At 39.2% G+C, this 22,519-nt stretch overlaps 1 protein-coding gene across 1 annotated transcript in view; it reads right to left on the reverse strand.

The window, feature by feature from the left end:
- Positions 1 to 22,519, reverse strand: part of brinp3a.2 (bone morphogenetic protein/retinoic acid inducible neural-specific 3a, tandem duplicate 2) — a 119,028-nt gene that overhangs the window by 79,099 nt on the left and 17,410 nt on the right. The gene's annotated exons all lie outside the window — the stretch shown is intronic.

Genomic DNA, 22,519 nt, shown 5'->3' on the forward strand with positions numbered 1-22,519 from the left:
GGCAGTATATACATAATTATAATTGTTTGTTACAATGCATTACTCTTTAATATGCTGTTTATTATGCATTACATTAACATGATGCATGATAAGTAGTGTTACTGATTATATCACCATTATTCTATCCACATTCACTGGATATGAGCAATAGTGCGCTCTGATTGGCTACTCTAATACTAGGATATCAGCTCATACACCATGAGTAAAGAAAAACAAAATGGTGGAGCACATCAAGTCAGATATATCACTTTGTTATCTCATCTCATCTCATTATCTCTAGCCACTTTATCCTGTTCTACAGGGTCGCAGGCAAGCTGGAGCCTATCCCAGCTGACTACGGGCGAAAGCCGGGGTACACCCTGGACAAGTCGCCAGGTCATCACAGGGCTGACACAGACAACCATTCATACTCACATTCACACCTACAGTCAATTTAGAGTCACCAGTTAACCTAACCTGCATGTCTTTGGACTGTGGGGGAAACCGCAGCACCCGGAGGAAACCCACACGGACATGGGGAGAACATGCAAACTCCACACAGAAAGGCCCTCGCTGGCCACGGGGCTCAAACCCAGACCTTCTTGCTGTGAGGCGACAGCGCTAACTACTACACCACCATGCCGCCCTCACTTTATCAAGTACTTAAAAGAAACAGAAATAGCTAAAAGAATATAGTCCCCCCCCAATATCTCCTGTTCCACACTCCAGCCCAGTTGGTGGCAGTAATGCGCCTTCAAGTTGGTTTGCCAACCGCCAAAATAATAATAATAATAATAATAATAATAATAATAAAAAGAAAAAGGAAGAAGGAGAAAATAGCGGACTGTGTTACTGAACCAATCGAGAATGAAATAAAAACTCTACTTGACAATAGCACCCCAAAAATTACAAAAAAAAAAGCAACAAAATATGGAATAAAAGTATTTGATGGTAAGAACATATCTTTTTTTTTTTTTAGTTTTAAAGAATTATAATTTTGGAATTTTTCACAAATTGCTACTGTCATTTCACTGGTTTCTTTATTACATTCTAAGCGGAAATGGTTTTGTCTGATCTTTTGTATAAAGTTTTTATTTATTGAATTTGCAAAAAAAATAAAAATAAAAATGCTCTGTTTCTCAAAATCCAGTGAATGTCATTTGAATAAAACAGTTATTCCACTCAACCTCATCATACACGGCTCATAGCCGAATCAGTGCTACACGCCTCGTCAGCTATCAGCTCATGTATGACTCAATTATGTGGAATAACTGTTAAATATTATGCAATTATATTTATATAATTATATGAATACAGTTATATGCATACATGTGCATTATATCACCAAGGCCAAGAAAACATGGCTTGATTATATAAATTGTATATCGTTGAAAATAAATTAATTATATGGGAGACATTATCAGGAAACCATAATATAAAACTTTACAGTTTCTGAAAGAATTTGATGATGTGTTAAAAAAAAGGAAGAATTTCTTAGGGATGATAAAGCAGTTATGGGGATGAACATAAAAAAATGTCTCTATTTATTATGAAATGCATGTAATTAATTGATCAAACTAACTACCCGGGGGGGGGCTTAGCTAGCCTTTTGTCAGGGTCATAAATAACTCTAGGACAGCTTTGTCTTAATAAGCCTTCATCATATTGCTTGCATAAAGATATGATTTGCATTCAGGGTGAGGCAATTAAATAAGCAAGCCCTTCTGTCATCCCCTCACTTTTTTTTACTCATTAATTCTCTGTCATATCTCTTCATCATGTTCCTTTCAAAGCCATCAAGCATAAATAGATGGAAGAAAGTAAAAGAAAACACAAGCATCTGCAGAGGTTTCAACTGATGATAATAATAATAATAATAATAATAATAATAATAATAATAATAATAATAATCTCACTCATCCACAGAACAGTGTAAATGATAGCATGTTCTATATCGCCTTTGGTCATGTGAGAAACACTGGGCAACCTCATCCTCGAGTGATGGATGGGGTTAGTAAGGCCTTTTGAAAGGAGATACATCACATTAAATCAGAAGTAATGACAGGGACCTCCTGACCAGATGCTTGATTGATTCTTTCCAGAAAATGAACTTAATTTCACCTGCCGTTTTGCAATTCATAAGCAGCAAAAGAGAATTTTCGGTGAAATTATATTACAAATAAAGTGCACTACAGTCCAGTGCAAGCTGTTTATTTGGAAGGAAGTCAAATGTAATTTTTAGGTATATTATAAAATGCAATTTTAACTCCTGTGAAAGTGTCAATATACCTGGCATGAAGTGTTACATCAGCCACAACGGAGCCTGCTGGCTTTGTTGAATTTGATGATTTATCTCAATTTCATGTGACACAATGATAAGCCATCCAAGGCTTTTCTGGTGGATCTGCTACGGGAGCTGTTTGTGCACTCGCCCTCGGCAGTTCAAAGGTTCTGTGCAACAGATGGAGAAAATCCTCTCCATCATTTTATTCCTCGGTTACTCTGATTGTGATAAGACTGCCTTGTTTTATCTTAAGTCCTTATTAGGTCTGGTCTTTCGAACCCCAGCAGGGTATTGAAGTACTTCATGAAGCTTTATATGAGCTTGCTCATTATCTGAATTCTCATCTTCAATCCTTTTTTTTTTTCCAAATGCATGAAAGAGCAAAACCTGATACTGTACATAGTTGATTGATGGGTAAATCTTCAAAAAGCACACACCTATGACCACATCACAATAATTGAATTCAGAAATAAGCCACAAGGATTTAAACCAGCAATTTTAATCATTCAGCCATTGTGTCATAGATGATACTAATAGTAGTCCATTAGTTACTGTTAATAGGCTACAAAGAAGAAATGTTTATTGTGAATTAGGGCTGAAATGATTCCTTGAGTAACTTGAATAATTTGATGACTAAAAATGATCGATGTGTTTTGTTTTTTTTTGCATTGAGGCTTCGTTTAATTCCTATCAGCTCACTGTGTTTCGCACAGATGATTATTACTGTGTCACAACAAGCTGCTGTGGATATGTGACATAAAGGACACGTTGGATGTAATTTGACGGTATAGTTTACAAAATGGAGGAAGAGGGAGAAAACAGCAAGGGGCGAAGAGAAGAGTATGGGCAGAGAAAACAAGAGAAAATGTCAAACGTTTGGGATCATTTCAAGATAAATCAGAGCAAAAACTGTGTGGCGTGTATCAATTGCAAAGCCGAACTACAGTGGATATGAAAAGTGTACACACCCTGTTAAAATGATAGGTTTTTCTGATGTAAAGAAAAATGAGACCATAATAAATAATTTCAAAACTTTTCCCACCTTTAATGTGACCTATAACCTGTACAATTCAATTGAAAACAAACAAATCTGCTCAGGGGAAAAAAACATTAAAAAAAAAGTACAATGAGTTGGTTGTATAAGTGTGCACACCCTTAAACTAATAGTTTGTTGAAGCACCTTTTGATTTAATTACAGCATTCAGTCTTTTTGGGTTCACACCTGCCATCAATTAAAATGACTCTGATTAACCCCAAATAAAGTTCAGGCATTTATTCAGTTGCATCCTCCAGCAAAAGCCAGGGTTCACAGAGAGCTTACAAAGCATCAGGAGAAGGGTACACAAAAGAATTTCCACGGCATTAGATATACCATGGAGCACAATGAAGACAGTCATCAAGAAGTGGAGAAAACAACAGTGACATTACCGAGAACTGGACGTGTCTCCAAAATTGATGAAAAGACAAGACAAAAATTGGTCAGGGAGGCTGCCAAGAGGCCTACAGCAACACTGAAGGAGCTACAGGAAGTTCTGGCAAGTACTGGTTGTGTACTACATGTGACAACAATCTCTCGTATTCTCTATATGTCTGGACTATGAGGTAGGGTAAAAAAAAACAAAAAACATCCAGGCCCAGCTAAATTTTGCAAAAAAAATACATCAACTCTCCCAAAAGCATGTGGGAAAATGTGTTATAGTCTGATTAAACCAAGGTTGAACTTTTTGGCCACAATTCCAAAAGGTATGTTTGGCACAAAAACAACACTGCGTATCACCAAAAGAACACCATACCCATGGTGAAGCATGGTGGTGGCAGCATCATGTTTCGGGTTGTTTTTCTTCAGCTGGAACAGGGGCTTTAGTCAGGGTGGAGGGAATTATGAACAGTTCTAAATACCAGTCAATTTTGGCCTAAAACCTTCAGGTGTCTGCTAGAAAGCTGAAGATGAAGAGAAATTTCATCTTTCAGCATGACAATGACCCCAAAAAAGTTTTGGAATGGCCCAGCCAGAGCCCAGACCTAAATCCAATTGAAAATCTGTGGGGTGACCTGAAGAGGGCTGTGCACAAGCAATGCCCTGACAATCTGACGGACTTGGAGTGCTTTTGCAAGGAAGAGTGGGCAAATATTGCCAAGTCTAGTTGTGGCAGGCTGATAGACTCCGACCCAAAAAGACTGAATGCTGTAATTAAATCAAAAGGTGCTTCAACAAAGTATTAGTTTAAGGGTGTGCACACTTATGCAACCAGCTTATTGTATGCATTTTCCCCCTAACAGATTTGTTTGTTTTTCAATTGAATTGTACAGGTTATAAGTCACATTAAAGGTGGGAAAAGTTTTGAAATTATTTATCATGGTCTATTTTTTTTTTCTTTTACATCAGATAAACCTATTATTTTAACAGGGTGTGTACACTTTTTATATCCACTGTTGCCTACCACAACAGCACATCGTCAATGCTACAGCACCTCAACAGAAAGCATCCAGTCTACGCATCCAATCCACAGAGCGGATCCGAGACAAGGTAACCTAAATCAGTATGATGTTCAGTAATTATGGGTACATGCAGTGGCTAGTTAATCAATATAGTGGCTTGTTGTGTTGACACAATGTTTATTGATGTGGAAACGTGGTTTGTGAGGACAAGTGAAAAATCAGATCATGATAATGTGACATCAGCTTAACTAGCTGAGTAACGAGCTGATTTGCACTTTGAGCAGACAAAACAGTGTCGTGCAACAAGCAAAGGCTTACCAGATATGCCCAATACATGTCTGGTATAATCCATACTGCTTTTATGGTAGCTGTTTCTCCAGCAGCACTTTCACTTATTCCATATTTGTTGTTTCACCCTTCTCTCACACACACACTCAGTGATGCATGAAATACAAAAGAGAGCAGAATATCAGGTGGTGGAAGTAGCAATTGCAGCCTAAAATGTACCGATCCAATACAGCAGGTATATTCATTACAGTCTAATTGTAGTGATCAGGGTCAGCAGGTGTAGGGTGTATAATTTTTATTTATTTATTTATTTTAAGGTAACTTGAAAGTTACTGGGTGGCACGGTGGTGTAGTGGTTAGCACTGTTGTCTCACAGCAAGAAGGTTCTGGGTTTGAGCCCAGTGGCCGACAGGGGCCTTTCTGTGTGGAGTTTGCATGTTCTCTCCATGTCTGTATGGGTTTCCTCTGGGTGCTTCGGTTTCCCCCACAGTCCAAAGACATGCAGGTTAGGCTAATGACCCTAACCCATAACTACGTCATTGCTTGTTTATTGCAATGTATTATGGGCGATACCTGGGGTCAGCTCCACCATATTGTTTACTTTCACCTTTGTTAAACACTTCATTGTTATGTCTAACCGGTTTTGACCATGCTACCACTGGCGGCTCGTTAATAGGGGCGATTTGGGCGACGCACTCCCAAACAGGGAGGGAGATTTTTTTTTTTATCTACTCCTACTACCACGGCAACAGTAATGTCATTGTCCAATCAGGCTAAAGTCGCGCCTGGTGTAGCTTTTGGGGCGATTTCTGTCAGGTTCAGATTTGCCCCAAAATCTCCCATTGACACTAATGGTACGTACGTTTTTTCGAAAATCATGCTCCCAATGCATTTTCTATTAGGTTTTGTGTGCTTGCACAAGCAGCGTGCTTACGTCATACGCCTGTTGCGCCGCGCAAGTGTTGCCAGATTGGGCGTTTTTAAGTGCATTTTAGTGGGTTTTGAACATAATTTTGGGCTGGAAAACGCAACTTGCGCGGGAAATGTGTGAACATTCTATGAAGAAGATGGCGGCGATTGTTGAGTGCAACAATACGATAGCGTCTCTGAAAGAAGTTCCCTTTAGTCGTCGTGCCAATGAGGAGAAAAAGGCAGTCAAACAGCTAGGACCTCCTAGACCGAATTTAAACATCAAGCAAGTGTCTATGAAGGGGGAGAAGACCTACTCAAGAGGTTTTAAGAACTGGTGCCACCGGAAAACTTGGCTAGCTGGCTGTGATGTAGTCAATGCTCTTTTTTTTACTACCCTTGCGTTCTCTTCCACCCTGGAAGTAGCACAGCAGACGGTACAGTGATATCTGATATTTGAATTTACTAGGCAAAAGTTGTTTTGTGTGTGTGTGTGTGTGTGTGTTACCAATGGCAGTTTAACATTGCCATGTTTTTGTTTTACCAATGGCAGTTTAACATTGCCATGCTTGGAATATTTCAGTAGCCTCAAGTTCTCTCTGACTTGGTGTAAATTAAGGATATTTTCAGTTTTTATATATTGTACAGTATATGTGTTCATTGGAGCCAGCAGCACCTTACCTTTTTTCCAACTTGTTAAGCCAAGTTGCACTGACTACAAAACCTTGTGTAACCTTGTGTGTATATAGCTAAATAACTAAAGCCTTTTGTGTTCATTGACATGCTTGTAATACTTTAAATTTCCTTTTAAGGCATGGCTTTCTGGAGGAATTCTTGGGAAAAAAAATTGCAGAATTTATTTAGAATTATTATTTGTTGTTAAAATGGTGCAATTCCATATAAAAAAACAACAACACATAATTAAGCTGCACGTTTGTTTGATGGTTATGCTTTTCTTCATCTTTTTCAAAACTTAAACACTTGTTTTGGATTTATATCCTGCCACTTTAATTGCATTCTTTAGAATGAAGAAATTAGAATATGTTTATAATTAAGAATTTGTGTCTACTTATTATAGAATACTGGAAAAATACGAGAAAATAAATGAGTAATGTAATATTAATTGATTGTGATGCCAAATGTTTTGCTTTGAATGCTTCACAATGAATCTTCCTTAGTTTTAGCCTGGCAAGCCAGACTGAATGTGAATATTTGCCACTCGTAGGCAAAAATATTTTTGGCCGCTAGGCAGGTGGGTCTACTTTACGAGGCTACCTTAGTTTGCCACCTTTAACTTGTTCAGTGTTGCCACCTAGTGGAGAGAAGAGATATTGTCTATATTGATATCTGAATTTACCAGGCAAAAACAAGTTCGGCCAATTGATTTGCTACCTAGGTCAATTTACTTCAGTCCTGTGGACATTTATGGTCCGTGTAGACATAACGGGGGGAAAATTGCCCCCCCTGAAAAAAAATTCAGGAGCCGCCACTGCATGCTACCTAAAGTGAATTGCTGTGTGCCTTACTGTGTCTCCACAGCAAAGAGAACCCCTAATTTGAGCTTTTATCAGCTGCCAGTCAAGAAGAAGAGAAGAAAGAAACGGATAACTTTAATCTGCAATGAAAATCTTCAAACTGAACTGAAATGGACACGTGTTTGTAGCTTACATTTCTCTGGTGGGAAAAAGACAGACTTAAACTGTGACCCAGCAATATTTCCATGGTCTGTGGAACGCCCTTCGGTTATAGAAAATGATAACAATCGACACTTTTCATCATCTGAAACTAGCGATATTCCAAAGCCTGTAAAACAAAGAAGCTTTCTCTGGCCTTTGCCTCTCAATTTTCCGAAGAACTCAGCAGCCGAATGGGCCTGTCGGACCGAAAAACTCCCAAACCATGAAGGGGTCTCTTTCGGGTGTGTATAATGTTCAGTGTACCTCACTATCAGCATTTATACTGAACATGACACAGCAGATCAGTGGGTTTCCAAAGATTTTTTTTTTTGTAATGTTTCCTGATATCAAGTTTTATTTAACTCCTCACTCATTTATCACTCGGACCATTATTCGCCCATGAATCCCCCACCAGAGCGCTGCTCCACGCCAATTCCCGATATTCAGATAGATTTGTTTTCTAGATAAAGTTTAGCTGGCGCAATATACGTCCTCAGAAATAAGACATTCTGAGATTTGACGTTGCTGTTGTACAGTGTGGTAGACTCAGTCTAGACTCTTACCTTCTCACCAAGCTTGATTTGGATTCAGATTTTCCTGCTGTAAACCGTCAACATGTTATCCACCTCTTTAAATCACTAATTTCATTGTCTTCCATGACAGAGCACTGCAAAATCGCTCCTCTCACATCGCTCTCGCATAAAATTAATCTGACATCCGTCATATCACTCAACTACCAACCCCGGCTATCCCCAACAGTGCACTGCGGTAAACAAGTGATGACGTAGTTATGCTTGGGGGTTATTGGTGGCTCTAAATTGACCATAGGTGTGAATTTAAGTGTGAATAGTTGTTTGTGTCTATGTGTCAGCCCTGCGATGACTTGGTGACTTGTCCAGGGTGTACCCTGCCTCTTGCCCATAGTCAGCTGCGATAGGCTCCAGCTTGCCTGCGACCCTGCACAGGATAAGTGGTTCTAGATGATGGATGGATTTTCCTTAAAACCTGTGATGCCTTGTAATGTGCAATAAGGAATTATTTTTTTTTTTCCTAAAAGAAAACCAGTTGTTTATTTTAAAATACCTGTCTTATTGTCTCTTGTATATTTGCTATTACTCTTTAATAAATCAAAAGTATTTCTTATCCAATTACTCAATTAATTGATGGAATAATTGATAGAATACTCAATTACTAAAATAATCGATAGCTGCAGCTCTATTGTGAATATTACTACAAATAAATTCAAAGAATTATTGAACACTGGACATTATCATATTGTTTTCGTCCCTATTTTAGAAACAGAATAAGCCACTTGATGCTGGGCATTACAATGATTTTCAACACTCTACTTAGTGTTGTGCCTAAACACACCCTTGCCCATGATAAAATCACTGTAATACACATTTCGCAGGCAGTTTGCTGGGATGAAAATATGATATGATATCTCACAAAAGCATGTTCTCCCCACCCACCCACAAACAAACAAACAAACAAACAAACAAACAAACAAACAAACAAACAAACAAACAAACAAACAAATACATGTGAGCCAGATAGACTACACTCTTTTCCCCCTGTTTCAGGTGCAATTAGGATAATTTCTGCCTGGAATAAAGATAGCTTGTTATCTCCAAAACTGGCTTACAAGCCTTAATGCTTAATTTATGTACTGTAAATATGGAAAGAGACAAAGTGCATTTTTCTTCCTCATGCATATGCATTGCCAGGAGACGTGCACAAAAAGTGGTAAGTCAGTGCAATTAAAGGGTTCTGGTCAATTAGCGTCAGCTAGTTTGGCAGATCATTTCTTCCAAAGCCCAAAATGAGGCGTAACTTAACATTTTGCTTGAAGCAATACAGGCATTGTTGCCAGGTGTGTGCTTTTCCTGCACTTTTCCAAGCCTGTGGGTTGATTTTATTTTTGACAGTTTTGGCAAACAGTAGATCATTAACATCAGCTTATGAATGCATGTGATAAAATGAATTAGACTTGCTAATATCCTCCGATAGTTTCACTATTGCCTTGCCACCAAAAAAAAAAAGTTGCGCACTCTAATATTTGGTTGGACTGCTTTTAGCTTTGATTACAGCATGCATTTGCTGTGGCATTGTTTTGATAAACTTACGCAACATCACAACATTTATTTCAGTCAAGAATTGTATTATTTTTCACTGAGTTATTGTATTGATGATAAAGTCTTCTCCAGCATATCCCATAGATTCTCAATGGGGTTAAGGTCAGGACTTTGTGGTGGCCAATTTATGTGTGAAAATGATTCCTCATGATTCCTGAACCACTCTTTCATAATCTGAGCCCAAATTTCATGCCTGTGCCATCAGGGAAGGAAAAAAATAATAATTGATGTGAACCTGGTCATTTAGTACATTCAGGTCATCAGCTGACTTCATTTTATTGCCCCATAATGTTGTTTAGCCTCAACGTGGCCAACTGAAGCAACCCCAGATCATAACACTGCCTACAGAGGCTTGTACAGTGGCCACTATGCATGATGGGTGCATCACTTCATGTGCTTCCTTTCTTACCCTGACACACCTATCACTCAGGAATAGGGTCAATCTGGACTCATCAGACCACATGACCTTTTTCCATTGCTCCAGAGTCCAATCTTTATGCTTCCTATCAAACTGAAGACTTTTCTCCTGATTAATACGATTAAACATAGCCATGAGTTCTACTGTCGATTTTTTTTATGATTCAACTTCAAGCATTTAAGTGATCTCTGATCATGGTCAGTCAGGATCTTTTTCTAACCATATTATATATATTTTTTTCCTTGAAGCTGATGGTTCACCACTATCCTTCCAGTTTGACAGTTCTTAACCCAATTCCAGTCATTTCTGCAATCTCCTGAGCTGGTTTCTTTGCTTGATGCAGGTCAATAATTTGACCCTTCTGAAACACAGTAACATCTTTTCCATGAGCACGGTATACATCTTCCGACATGTTTATTTAAGAAATGAGAAGCTACTCACTGCATCAGTTAGGGTTAGAAGAATTGTTAGCAGCTGAAACACATTAATCCCTGCAGTGATTATGCAATCAAAGGCTCTTTTGCTTATTTAAATCCAAATGGCAACTTTTTTTTTTTTGGCCAGGCAGCGTATAATAATACAAGACCATTTTAAGGCCTCGATCCTGAACTCAGGGCTTTTGCATGGTTTGTGTGCTGTTTTGCATAGTGTTCTCATACACATGGCTTTTCTCAGAATTTTCTGTGATTTTCTCTTTGTAAATGTCTTTATGACTGGCATCCCATCCAGAGTGCATTCCTTCCTCATGTCCAGTGTTCCCAGGATAAGCTCCAGATCCCTGATGTAGATAAAAATGTTAGTGAAGATGAATGAATGCATAAATGAATTACTTTGATTGCTACAGCCATTCTTGTGACCAGGTATACCATGGGTTGATATTTAAACTGATTGTTGGAAGCTATGGTGTAATAGCTAAAGCAGCTTTAGGACCAGAACGTTGCTGGTTTAATTCCCTGAACCAACAGGAATGGCTGAAGTGCTCTTGAGCAAGGCACATAACCCCCAACTTCTTTCTAGGCTGCTCTGGTTATGTTGTATGTCGGTCTGGATAACAGTGTCTGCTAAATGACATTAATGTAATGATTCTTAATGAAATGTATTCTTGTTTATTAAGTTTCCCAACCTTGATACTTATTTGTTAGCACTGTCACCTCACAGCAAGAACATTCTGGGCTTGAATCTCATGGTCAACTGAGGCCTTTCTGTGTGGAGTTTGAATGTTCTCCCCATGTCTGTGTGGGTTTCCTCTGGGTACTCCAGTTTCCCCTACAGTCCAAAGAGATCTGGATTGTGAAACTGATACTCTAAATTGCCCTTAGTTGTGTATGTGAGTGTTGAATGGATGCTCCTCTCTGTCTTAGCCCTGCAATAGACTGGCAATCTGCCCAAGGTGAACCTTGCCTCTCACCCGAAGTCACCTGGGATCGTCTCCAGCTTCCACCACGACCCTGACGGATGGATGGATGGATGGTATTTTACACAACCACTCCAATTAAGAAAGGACTGTTCCTTAGTGAATAATTTAAATAGTATAATTTAAATATATAAACAATATAAAATAATGTGTGTTAGGAGCAAGGAAAACACGAAATATTTATGACAAGGGTGGTCCAGGACCAAGGTCAGGAAATCTGAGCATTAGATCATTAAAATTAGCTTTGCACATAACTGTATGAATTACTTGGTTTTCTCAATATTCTCATAGATTTTTATGACCTATCTGTAATAGTCTGAGTCAATTTTAAGACCTGGGGACCTTGGTGACATTTCCAATTTTCCAAATGTTATAAGAGCTGCAGTTGGAATATGGTTTATTTGCACACACTGAAAAGAAATATCATATTCAGATCGCCGCAGTCTTTTCTGTAGCTAAAACCAATTACTTTAGGAATATAGCTTCTTATCAGCCATATCAATGCTTTGTGACACTCTCTGCCTGTTCTGGCCCAAGTCTCATTCATGTATAAAGAACTTTATTTATTAACAAATGTAACTTTTCCTGACTGAACTTACATTTTCTATTTATTTCTGTACTTTTTGAGGGCATTGCAGTTCACCATTTCCATCATTTCATCGCAGCTTTTAAACACTAAGCCTCACATACAAACTCGGTGCTGTTTTTATGATGAGCTACAGCCTTCATAAACTGAACATTGATTTCAGTTGCATTGTGAGTGCATACTGGAGCTACATCCACCAGTCCACATCCTTATCTATGTAGATCTAAAGTTGTAATTGAACTTATTCAAAGGAGAATGGTGGGGGGGGTATTTTGTATGAGTATAACTGTCAATAAACCACCCGGTCTTTGAAAGACTTGACCTTTTAGAAGCAATCTGAAATTGAAAAGCAATTTCTCATATAGGTTAAGACCAGCAGGTTTATTTATTTATTTATTTTTATATATATCCTTTGGTACACCAGTGTCTGTGGCAACATTTCTTTGGCAGCGCTGGCTGCTGTGAATGTGTTTACAGGGCTAAGTCATCATTCTCTATTAAGAAAAAAATAAAATAAAATAAAAATAAAATAAAATATATAAACTCTCGCACTTACCAGAGGACCAGCCCCCCACTGTAACCCTAGCTATGTAATAGGTGAGAGGCCGAGGGCTATGGAGATCGGCGCCGCCCTATGCGCCACATGGCGTGTGGAGGGACTTTATATATATATATATTATTATAGGGCGGCACCGATCTCCATTTCTATAGCCCTCGGCCTCTCGCCTATTACATAGCTAGGGTGACAGTGGGGGGCTGGTTCTCTGGTAACCGTGAGAGTTTATATACACATACATACATACAATGTTCCAAGCAGTTAGGGGGCACCTGTAAATCAGGAGACCATACACAGTTGCCCCCTAACTTCTGGGACACCCTGTATATACACAGTGTCTTGCAAAAGTATTCATCCCCCTTGGTGTTTGTCCTGTTTTGCTGCATTACAAGCTGTAATTAAAATGGATTTTTGCAGGGTTAGCACCATTTGATTTACACAACATGCCTACCACTTTAAAGGTCTAAACTGTTGTTTTATTGTGACAGAAACAATAACTACGATGAAGAAACATAAATCTGTAGTGTGCATAGGTATTCACCACCTTTCGCATGATACCCCTAAATAAGAGCTGGTCCAACCAAATCATGTCAAAAGTCACATAATTAGTTAATTAAGATCCACTTGTGTGCAAAGTGTCACATGATCTGTCACATGATGTTTGTATCAATCAACCTGTTCTGGAAGTACCATGTCTCTGCAACACTACTAAGCAAGCAACAGGAAAACCAAGGAGTACTCCAAACAGGTCAGTTGTGAACAAGTACTGATCAGGGTTGGGTTATAAAAATAAAATATCCCAAACTTTGAATATCCCACAGAGTGCCATTCAATCTATTATAGCAAAATGGAAATAATATGGCACCACTACAAACCTGAAAAGGGAAGGCCGCCCACCAAAACTCACAGACTGGGCAAGGAGGGCATTAATCAGTGATGCAACAAAGACACCAAAGATAACACTGAAGGAGCTGCAAAGATCCACAGCGGAGATGAGAGTATCTGTCCATAGGACTGCTTTAAGCCATACACTCCATAGAGTGGGGCTTGATGGAAGAGTGGCCAGAAAAATGTCATTGCTTAAGAAAACACATTTGGAGTTTGCCCAACAGCATGTAGCAGACTCCCCAAACACATGGAAGAAGATTCTCTGGCCAAATGAGACAAAAAATGATCTTCTGGACTATCATAGGAAATGTCATGTGTGGCGCAAACCCAACACCCTGAGAACACCGTTCCTACAGTGAAGCATGGCGTTGGCAGCATCATGCTGTGGTGACATTTTTCATCTGCAGGAACAGGAAAGCTGGTCAGGACTGAAGGAAAGATGGATGGCACTAAATACAGGGCAATTCTGGAGGAAAACCTGTTTGAGTCAGCCAGAGGTTTGAGACTGGGATGAAGGTTCACATTCCAGCAGGACAATGACCCTAAATGTATTGCTAAAGCTACACTGGAGTGGTATAAGGGGAAACATTTAAATGTCTCAGAATGGCCAAATCAAAACCCAGACCTCAATCCAGTTGAGAATCTGTGGCATAACTTGAAGATTGTTGTACACCAACACAACCCATCTAACTTGAAGGAGTTGGAGCAGTTTTGCCTTGAGGAATGGGTAAAAATCCCAGTGGCTAGATGTGCTAAGCTAGAGACATACCCCAAAAGACTTGCAGCTGTAATTGTTGCAAAAGGTGGCTCTATAAAGTATTGACTTGGGGGGCGGGGGAAATGCCTATGCACACTCCCAATTTCTGTTTTTCCAGCTTAATTATTGTTTGTGTCACAATAAAACAACAACTTTCCACTTTAAAGCTGTAGGCATGTTGTCTAAATCAAATGGTGAGAAACCCCCCAAAATCCATTTTAATTCCAGCTAATAATGCGACAAAACAGGATAAACACCTTGATCCCTTTGGGAGGGTTCCCTCAGGGAAATTAAGAAAAAGCTAAAAACTACAGAGCTACTGAAGAGGCAGCCGTCTCACACAGCGCCCATATATATATATATATATATATATATATATATATATATATATATATATATATATTAGTGCTGTCAAAAATGTCACGTTATTAACGCGTTAACTTGACTCAATTTTAACGGCGATAATTTTTTTATCGCGAGATTAACGCTCTGTGACATGATGCCACGCCCCGCACAGCCAAAGTCCTCTGCCCTCCCCCGAAGAGCCACGGTGCCATCGGCGGCTCCAGCCCCACTTTGCAGTGGCTGTGACAAGACGTGTTATGCTCTGCAATAAAAAAAAAAAAACATTGGTACAACCAGTGTTCGAACTATGCCGATATTTTCGGGGGGTCCCTTTATTCCCTTGGGGGGGTGCTTGCGCTTGTCTCAGAGCGCGGCTCTCCATCGCACGCTCACTTCGGATATGCAAATGCTTCCCGTTACACACGATTGCTATGTCAATAAACATCATTTTGCCAATATTTTAGAGACCCCCCAACATTTCCCAAGTCATATTTTCAAGGGATCTCATGTCTGTTTCAGGGGATCTCGGATCCCGAGTACCCCCGTAGTTCGAACGGTGAGCAAGCCCATTCACTTTTTTATGCTGATAAGAGAATTACAATGGTTTTTCATGTGACAAAAATGTGCGATTAAATTGCGATTAATCGCGAGTTAACTATGACAGTCGCGACATTAATCGCGATTAAATATTTTAATCGCTTGAAAGCACTAATATATATACAAAATCGAGTCTCAACAAAGTACGTAGCACTGAGTTGGCTAAAAGCAATGCACAAACGATTATATGTGGTCAGATCTTTTGGCATGAAAAATTTGGCCTTATTTGCACTTAACAACCACCTTCAAGAAGATGATATTTGATATTTCTGGACACAAGAACAACAGCACCTCAAGAAAAGCATTACAGTGGTACTTGAAAGTTTGTGAACCCTTTAGAATTTTCTATATTTCTGCATAAAGATGACCAAAAACATCAGATTTTCACGAGTCCTAAAAGTAGATAAAGAGAACCCAGTTAAACAAATGAGACAAAAATATTACACTTGGTCATTTATTTATTGAGGAAAATCATCCAATATTCCATATCTGTGAGTGGCAAAAGTATGTGAACCTTTTCTTTCAGTATCTGGTGTGACCCCCTTGTGCACCAATAACTGCAACTAAATGTTTCCAGGAACTGTTGCACACCGGTCCTGCACACCGGCTTGGAGGAATTTTAGCCCATTCCTCTGTACAGAACAGCATCAACTCTGGGATGTTGGTGGGTTTCCTCACATGAACTGCTCGTTTCAGGTCCTTCCACAACATTTCGATTGGATTAAGGTCAGGACTTTGACTTGGCCATTCCAAAACATTAACTTTATTCTTCTTTAACCATTCTTTGGTAGAACTACTTGTGCACTTAGGGTCGTTGTCTTGCTGCATGACCCACCTTCTCTTGAGATTCAGTTCATGGACAGATGTCCTGACATTTGCCTTTAGAATTCACTGGTATAATTCAAAATTCATTGTTCCATCAATGATGGCAAGCTGTCCTGGCCCAGATGCAGCAAAACAGGCCCAAACCATGATACTACCACCAACATGTTTCACAGATTGGATAAGGTTCTTATGCTGGAATGCAGTGTTTTCCTTTCTCCAAACATAACACTTCTCATTTAAACCAAAAAGTTCTATTTTGGTCTCATCCGTCTACAAAACATTTTTCCAATAGCCTTCTGGTTTGTCCACGTGATCTTTAGCAAACTGCAGACGAGCAGCAATGTTCTTTTTGGAGAGCAGTGGCTTTCTCCTTGCGACCCTGCCATGCACACCATTGTTGTTCAGTGTTCTCCTGATGGTGGACTCATGAACATTAACATTAGCCAATGTGAGAGAGGCCTTCAGTTGCTTAGAAGTTACCCTGGGGTCCTTTGTGACCTCGCTGACTATTACACGCCTTGCTCTTGGAGTGATCTTTGTTGGTCTACCACTCCTGGGGAGGGTAACAATGGTCTTGAATTTCCTCCATTTGTACACAATCTGTCTGACTGTGGATTGGTGGAGTCCAAACTCTTTAGAGATGGTTTTGTAACCTTTTCCAGCCTGATGAGCATCAACAACGCTTTTTCTGAGGTCCTCAGAAATCTCCTTTGTTCGTACTATGATACACTTCCACACACATGTGCTGTGAAGATCAGACTTTGATAGATCCCTGTTCTTTAAATAAAACAGGGTGCCCAGTCACACCTGATTGTCATCCCATTGATTGAAAACACCTGACTCTTATTTCACCTTCAAATTAACTGCTAATCCTAGAGGTTCACATACTTTTGTCACTCACAGATATGTAATATTGGATCATTTTCCTCAATAAATAAATGACCAAGTATAGTATATTTTTCGCATTTGTTTAACTGGGTTCCCTTTAGGACGTGTGAAAATCTGATGATGTTTTAGGTCATATTTATGCAGAAATATAGAGAATTCTAAAGGGTTCACAAACTTTCAAGCACCACTGCATTTAGTTGATACCAAACCACACTATAGCAAATGTACATGTAGCAAGGTGGAGCGGGACTGCATCATGCACAACTGGACTAATTCCCCCAACTGCTTGTCAAAGTCGGAGTTGGAGTTGGATAACATTCTCATAAAAAAGTGCTGTATATACTTTTCAGAGTCACCAGAGGAAAATCGAGCCAGCACTGAACCCCTGAACTCTGCCGAACTCTCTCTCTCATAAGCACCACAGGGGGCAAGCTGGTGATCTCCTGCACTTACCCTTCCACCCTGCATCTACCCCTGTTTTATTGCAATATTTTAATCGGAAGTACTAGATTAGTTTTACTGCAGTATATTCAGAATATTTTCCCTTACTAAGATACAATTACTTTGCATGCATACATACATACATACATACATACATACATACATACATACATACATACATACATACAGAAGACATGCAGAAATAAATTTGGGGTTTGATTTTGCAGACACTTTGCCACTCTCTTTTACTGTCACCCGCTTTCTATTTTTAATAAGCAGGTTGCGATCCATATTTGTGGTACATGAGGCACGAAAGCTAATCTTTAATCAATCGTTCTTGTAACAAGATACCACCTTGGAATTGCTGGTACACATCCTGATTATTCAAAATCATTTAATTATTTTAAAGCCAAAGCTACTTTAAACATCTAATTTCCATATCATTCACACACACACACACACACACACACACACACACACACACACACACACACAATATTTCGCTGAAAATAGTACAAAGACAACATATGAAATGTTGAAACTGAATTTTTGTTTAAAATTATTAATTAATTAATTTATTTATTTATAATACTTATCTGCTCATTTTGAATTTAGTGCCAAGAACACAGTTCAAAGACATGCGGTTAGGTTAAAGTGGGGCAGCCTTGGGCTGAAGTGCCCTCGAGTAAGGTACCTAACTCCTAACTACTCCCTGGGCGCTATAGCATGGCTGCTCACTGCTCTGTGTGTGTGTGTGTGTGTGTGTGTGTGTGTGTGTGTGTGTGTGTGTGTGTGTGTGTGTGTGTGTGTGTGTTCGTTCACTGATTCAGATGGGTTAAATGCAGAGGATGAATCTCACTGTGCTTGAGTATGCATGTGACAACTAAAGGCTTCTTCTCTTCTTCTTCAAAAAGTTGGGACAGGGACATGTTTACCACTATGTTGCACTGTGTTCTTTTAACAACACACTTTAACAACGTTTGTGAATTGAGGAGAGTAGTTGCCATGGTTTTGAAAGTGAAATGTTGTCCCATCAGTTGCACAACAGTTTGGGGTCTCCTTTGTCATATATTGTGCTTCATAATACATATATTTAACAGTTATTCCATGAAATCAAGTCTTACATGAGCTGAGATAACAAGGCACGTAGCGCCAAGTCAGCTATAACTAAGAAACCTTTATTCGTCACATGCACACTTCAAGCACAGTGAAATTCATCCTCTGCATTTAACCCATCTGAAGCAGTGAACACACACACACACACACACACACTCAGAGCAGTGGGCAGCCACACCAGAGCGCCTGGGGAGCAGTCAGGGGTTAGGTACCTTGCTCAAGGGCACCTCAGCCCAAGGCCATCCCATGTTAACCTAACTGCATGTCTTTGGATTGTGGGGGAAACCGGAGCACCTGGAGGAAACCCACGCAGACACAAGGAGAACATGCAAACTCCACACAGAAAGGGTTTGAACCCGGAACCTTCTTGCTGTGAGGCGACCGTGCTAACCACTACACCACCGTGCTATCACGTACGTAAGCCATGTACGAAGAGATTGAGTGGAATAATTGTTTTATTCTATCCACATTCAGTGGATTTTCAGAAAGAGAGCTTTTTTTAATTTGTTTTTGTAAATTCAATAAGTAAAAACTTTATAGAAAACATGCGACAAAATCATTCCCAGTTCGAATGTAAACAAACCGGTGAAATAACACCAATTTGTGAAAAATGCTATAATAATACTAATTCTTGAAAAAAAGGATACATTCTTACCATCAGATACTTTTACTCCATATTTTGTTGCACTTTATTTTTATTTTATTTTATTTTTTCGGGGGTGGGTGGGTTAATGCCTTCTTCTTCTTCTTTCGGGTTTTTTTTTTGGCAGTTGGCAAACCAACTTAAAGGTGGATTACTGCCACCGACTGGGCTGGAGTGGGGAACAGGAGATATGGGGGGGCGTAACAATATGCTTTTTGCTATTTCTGTTTCTTTTAAATACTTGAATTTTTTTTTGGGGGGGGGGTTGTTTTCGAGTATAATTTTTATTTCGTCCTCATTTGGTTCAGCAACACACTCTGCCATTTTGTTTTTCTCTACTCATGGTATATGAGCTGATATCTTAGTAGTAGAGTAGCCAATCAGAGTGTGTGATTGCTCATATCCAGTGAATGTGGATAGAATAAATTCATATATATATCAGAGAATATTACACAATTGCATGAAGATATGAAGTTTATTTTTGAGTGGTGAACATATTCATAAGTGGGTGAAGCAAATGAATGATATATTTTCAATACGGGAAGATAAACTCCATATCTTCGCGCCACCGTGTAATTTTTTATATTATTTGGACACATCCACAAAAAAAATGAAAGTTAATCAAAATAATTTTAATTTTGAATTGGCTTGCCATTTTGACAGTTCGCATCCAGTCAGTGGGAAAACACTGGGAGTGACGTCATCAGATTGAAATATCAGGAAATACATCACTCAGATCCGCAATGTATTTCATATGAAAAATGTGAGTTTTTCAACACAAGAAGATACACTTCATATCTTCAAGCCAATGTGTAATGTTCTTTTTATTATCTTGACATATTCACAAACAGAAAGTACCCAAATTTATAAAAAAAAAAAAATCATCAATTTCCTCACAAGTGATATATAGAGATTTATGTCACAGTTTTGGTTCTCCATGTCCTGGATGGAGCTCATCTGAAAAATATGAGTGGTATATTTCCACTCGTGAATGAACATCCATCCATCCATCTCCTATACTGCTTATCCTTCAGGATCACGCAGGAAGCTGGAGCCAATCCCAGCTGACTTCAGGCAAGAAATGGAGTCCTTCCTTGCCTTGGCAGAACACTGGGCAAGTTGCCAATCTATCATGGGGCTAACACAGAGATGAACCACCATTCACACTCACATTCACACCTATGGGTGATGATGGTGTTAATTACTGCACCAACGTCTCACCCGTGAACAGAACATGCATGTGCACTGTCTGTGCAGACAATTTTCATGATCAGCCCAACTTGGGTCAAGGCTACATGACCCAGCCAGCTGAACCCATCAACTGAGTTGTAAAAATAACCCGGCAGTGTAAGCCAATTTCTCTTCCTTATTTTATCTTATTAAAATTTGTCAGAACAGCAATACGGCACTTCAAAGAAGTGTTGGATCAGAAAATAATATTGTCCATCTCAGTCTTTACAGATGTGTTGTGCATTAAAATTGATTGTTTCCAGAAAGCGTGATATGCCCTTTGTTCAAACTATCTGCCAGAAATAATGTAGACAGGCTTGTAGTACTCGAGTCCAGGACGCGGACTCGAGTCCGACTCATGCCCCAATTTTAAGGACTCGTGCCTTGACTTGGACTAAAGCACTGACGGCTCGGACTCGTGCATTAACTGCATTCGGACTCATAAATTGGAGATGAGGACTCTGATTTTTTCTTTATTTTTTGTAACATGCCATAATAATTTGGTATAAGATATTTATATCTACATTAATTTTTATACTAATTTCATGCAAGAGAATGCGCATTCACTTGTTCATACGTCATGTTCAGGAACAAACTAACTTTAATGACAGTAAAATGCCTGGACAGAATGCCCCAGGATTGTCCGCTTTGCTTATACAGACTTCTCGTGCAGTGGGAAAAAATGCACTGCTACCGTATGTGTTCCAGAGGTAGAAGAACTATCGAGGAGACGACGGGGACGACCTTGAACTTCAATCATCATTTGGCAAGACTCCACCCACAGAAGTAAGTGACATGCTATGTTCATTGCCCTGTTGATAGCGGAGCTTGCTTGCTGAGCAATGAACTAGCTAGTGTTAACTCTCTCTCATGTTATTTGCCCTGTTGATAGTGGGCAGGGCTTGCTGAGCAATGAACAAGCTTTTCATCTGTAGCCTATTAACTAAAATGGGGCAGTCAAGCAGTAACATTAGTCCAACACAGTAGCAGAGACAGTTTCATATAAAGGCAACAGCCACCGTCAAATGGTGCAGTTGGAGTCTTGTTCCCAGACTCGACTCGGATCAGCAATGGACTCGACTTGAAATTTTCTTTAATGACTTGGACTTGAACACTGGGGACTCGAGACTGAACTTGGACTCGAGGTTTAGTGACTCGATTCCAACACTGGGATGCCATCACATGTTAGCAAAAAAGGCTCCTCATATGGAAATATGAAGATAATTCAATCTTCAAATGCAAAAAGAATTCATAATGCTATTTGTTTACTCTGTGGATTATACTGTATAAGTACATTCTATTTCCATTAGCATCCAGTCGATAATGTCTTGAATGACGAGAATGGATTCTGAACATCACTCATGAATTTGACTTTTGGAAAGATAAAAAGCTATTCCTCATGTGAGTTCCTGCATGCTGATCTCATACTACTTTTCAATCAAAAGTGATTGTAATCTCTCCTGTCTCAAACATAACCTTGTTGCAAACAGTCGCCTCTCAAGAAAATCCCAATAATGCAGTGTAATAAGTACTAAGAACCCACTAATCACTTGGACACATGATAAGACTATTAATCTCACAAAGTATGCAATGAAATACTGATGTCGAACGGATGCCAGTGGCAAAAATAAATACAGGAAATCTTTTAATGGTGAGCCAGTCACAGGAGCTATAAAGTATCTGCCACAAAGCCATAGACGTCAACCATAATCTCTGTGACTGGAGCAATATTCAATATTCATCCTCTGATGAGGGACAAGATTTATGGCTCATTGCTAGAATTTTAATAATTTAAGTGGTAAAGTACGTATGCGCACATGCCCTAACAAATCATCCATTTTCTCCGTACAGAAGTCAACAAATTTATGTCCATTTAGTAGAATACACATCCTACTGCAAAGTGCAGATATGGATGATGAATACATGAGAAAAGCATAATGACAATAGTAATTTATAAATAAGAGAAAAGAAATTGACTCATCTTATTTGACAGGAAGAAATTAGCTCATAAATATGAATATGTGAACCAATCCATTTTCCAACTGAAATTTAAAAGGTTATTAAAGGTTATTATGGGTCACTGCCAAAGCTGATGTTATTTCATG

This window comes from Neoarius graeffei, chromosome 4 (genome assembly GCF_027579695.1).
Source record: "Neoarius graeffei isolate fNeoGra1 chromosome 4, fNeoGra1.pri, whole genome shotgun sequence".
Classification (NCBI taxonomy): domain Eukaryota; kingdom Metazoa; phylum Chordata; class Actinopteri; order Siluriformes; family Ariidae; genus Neoarius; species Neoarius graeffei.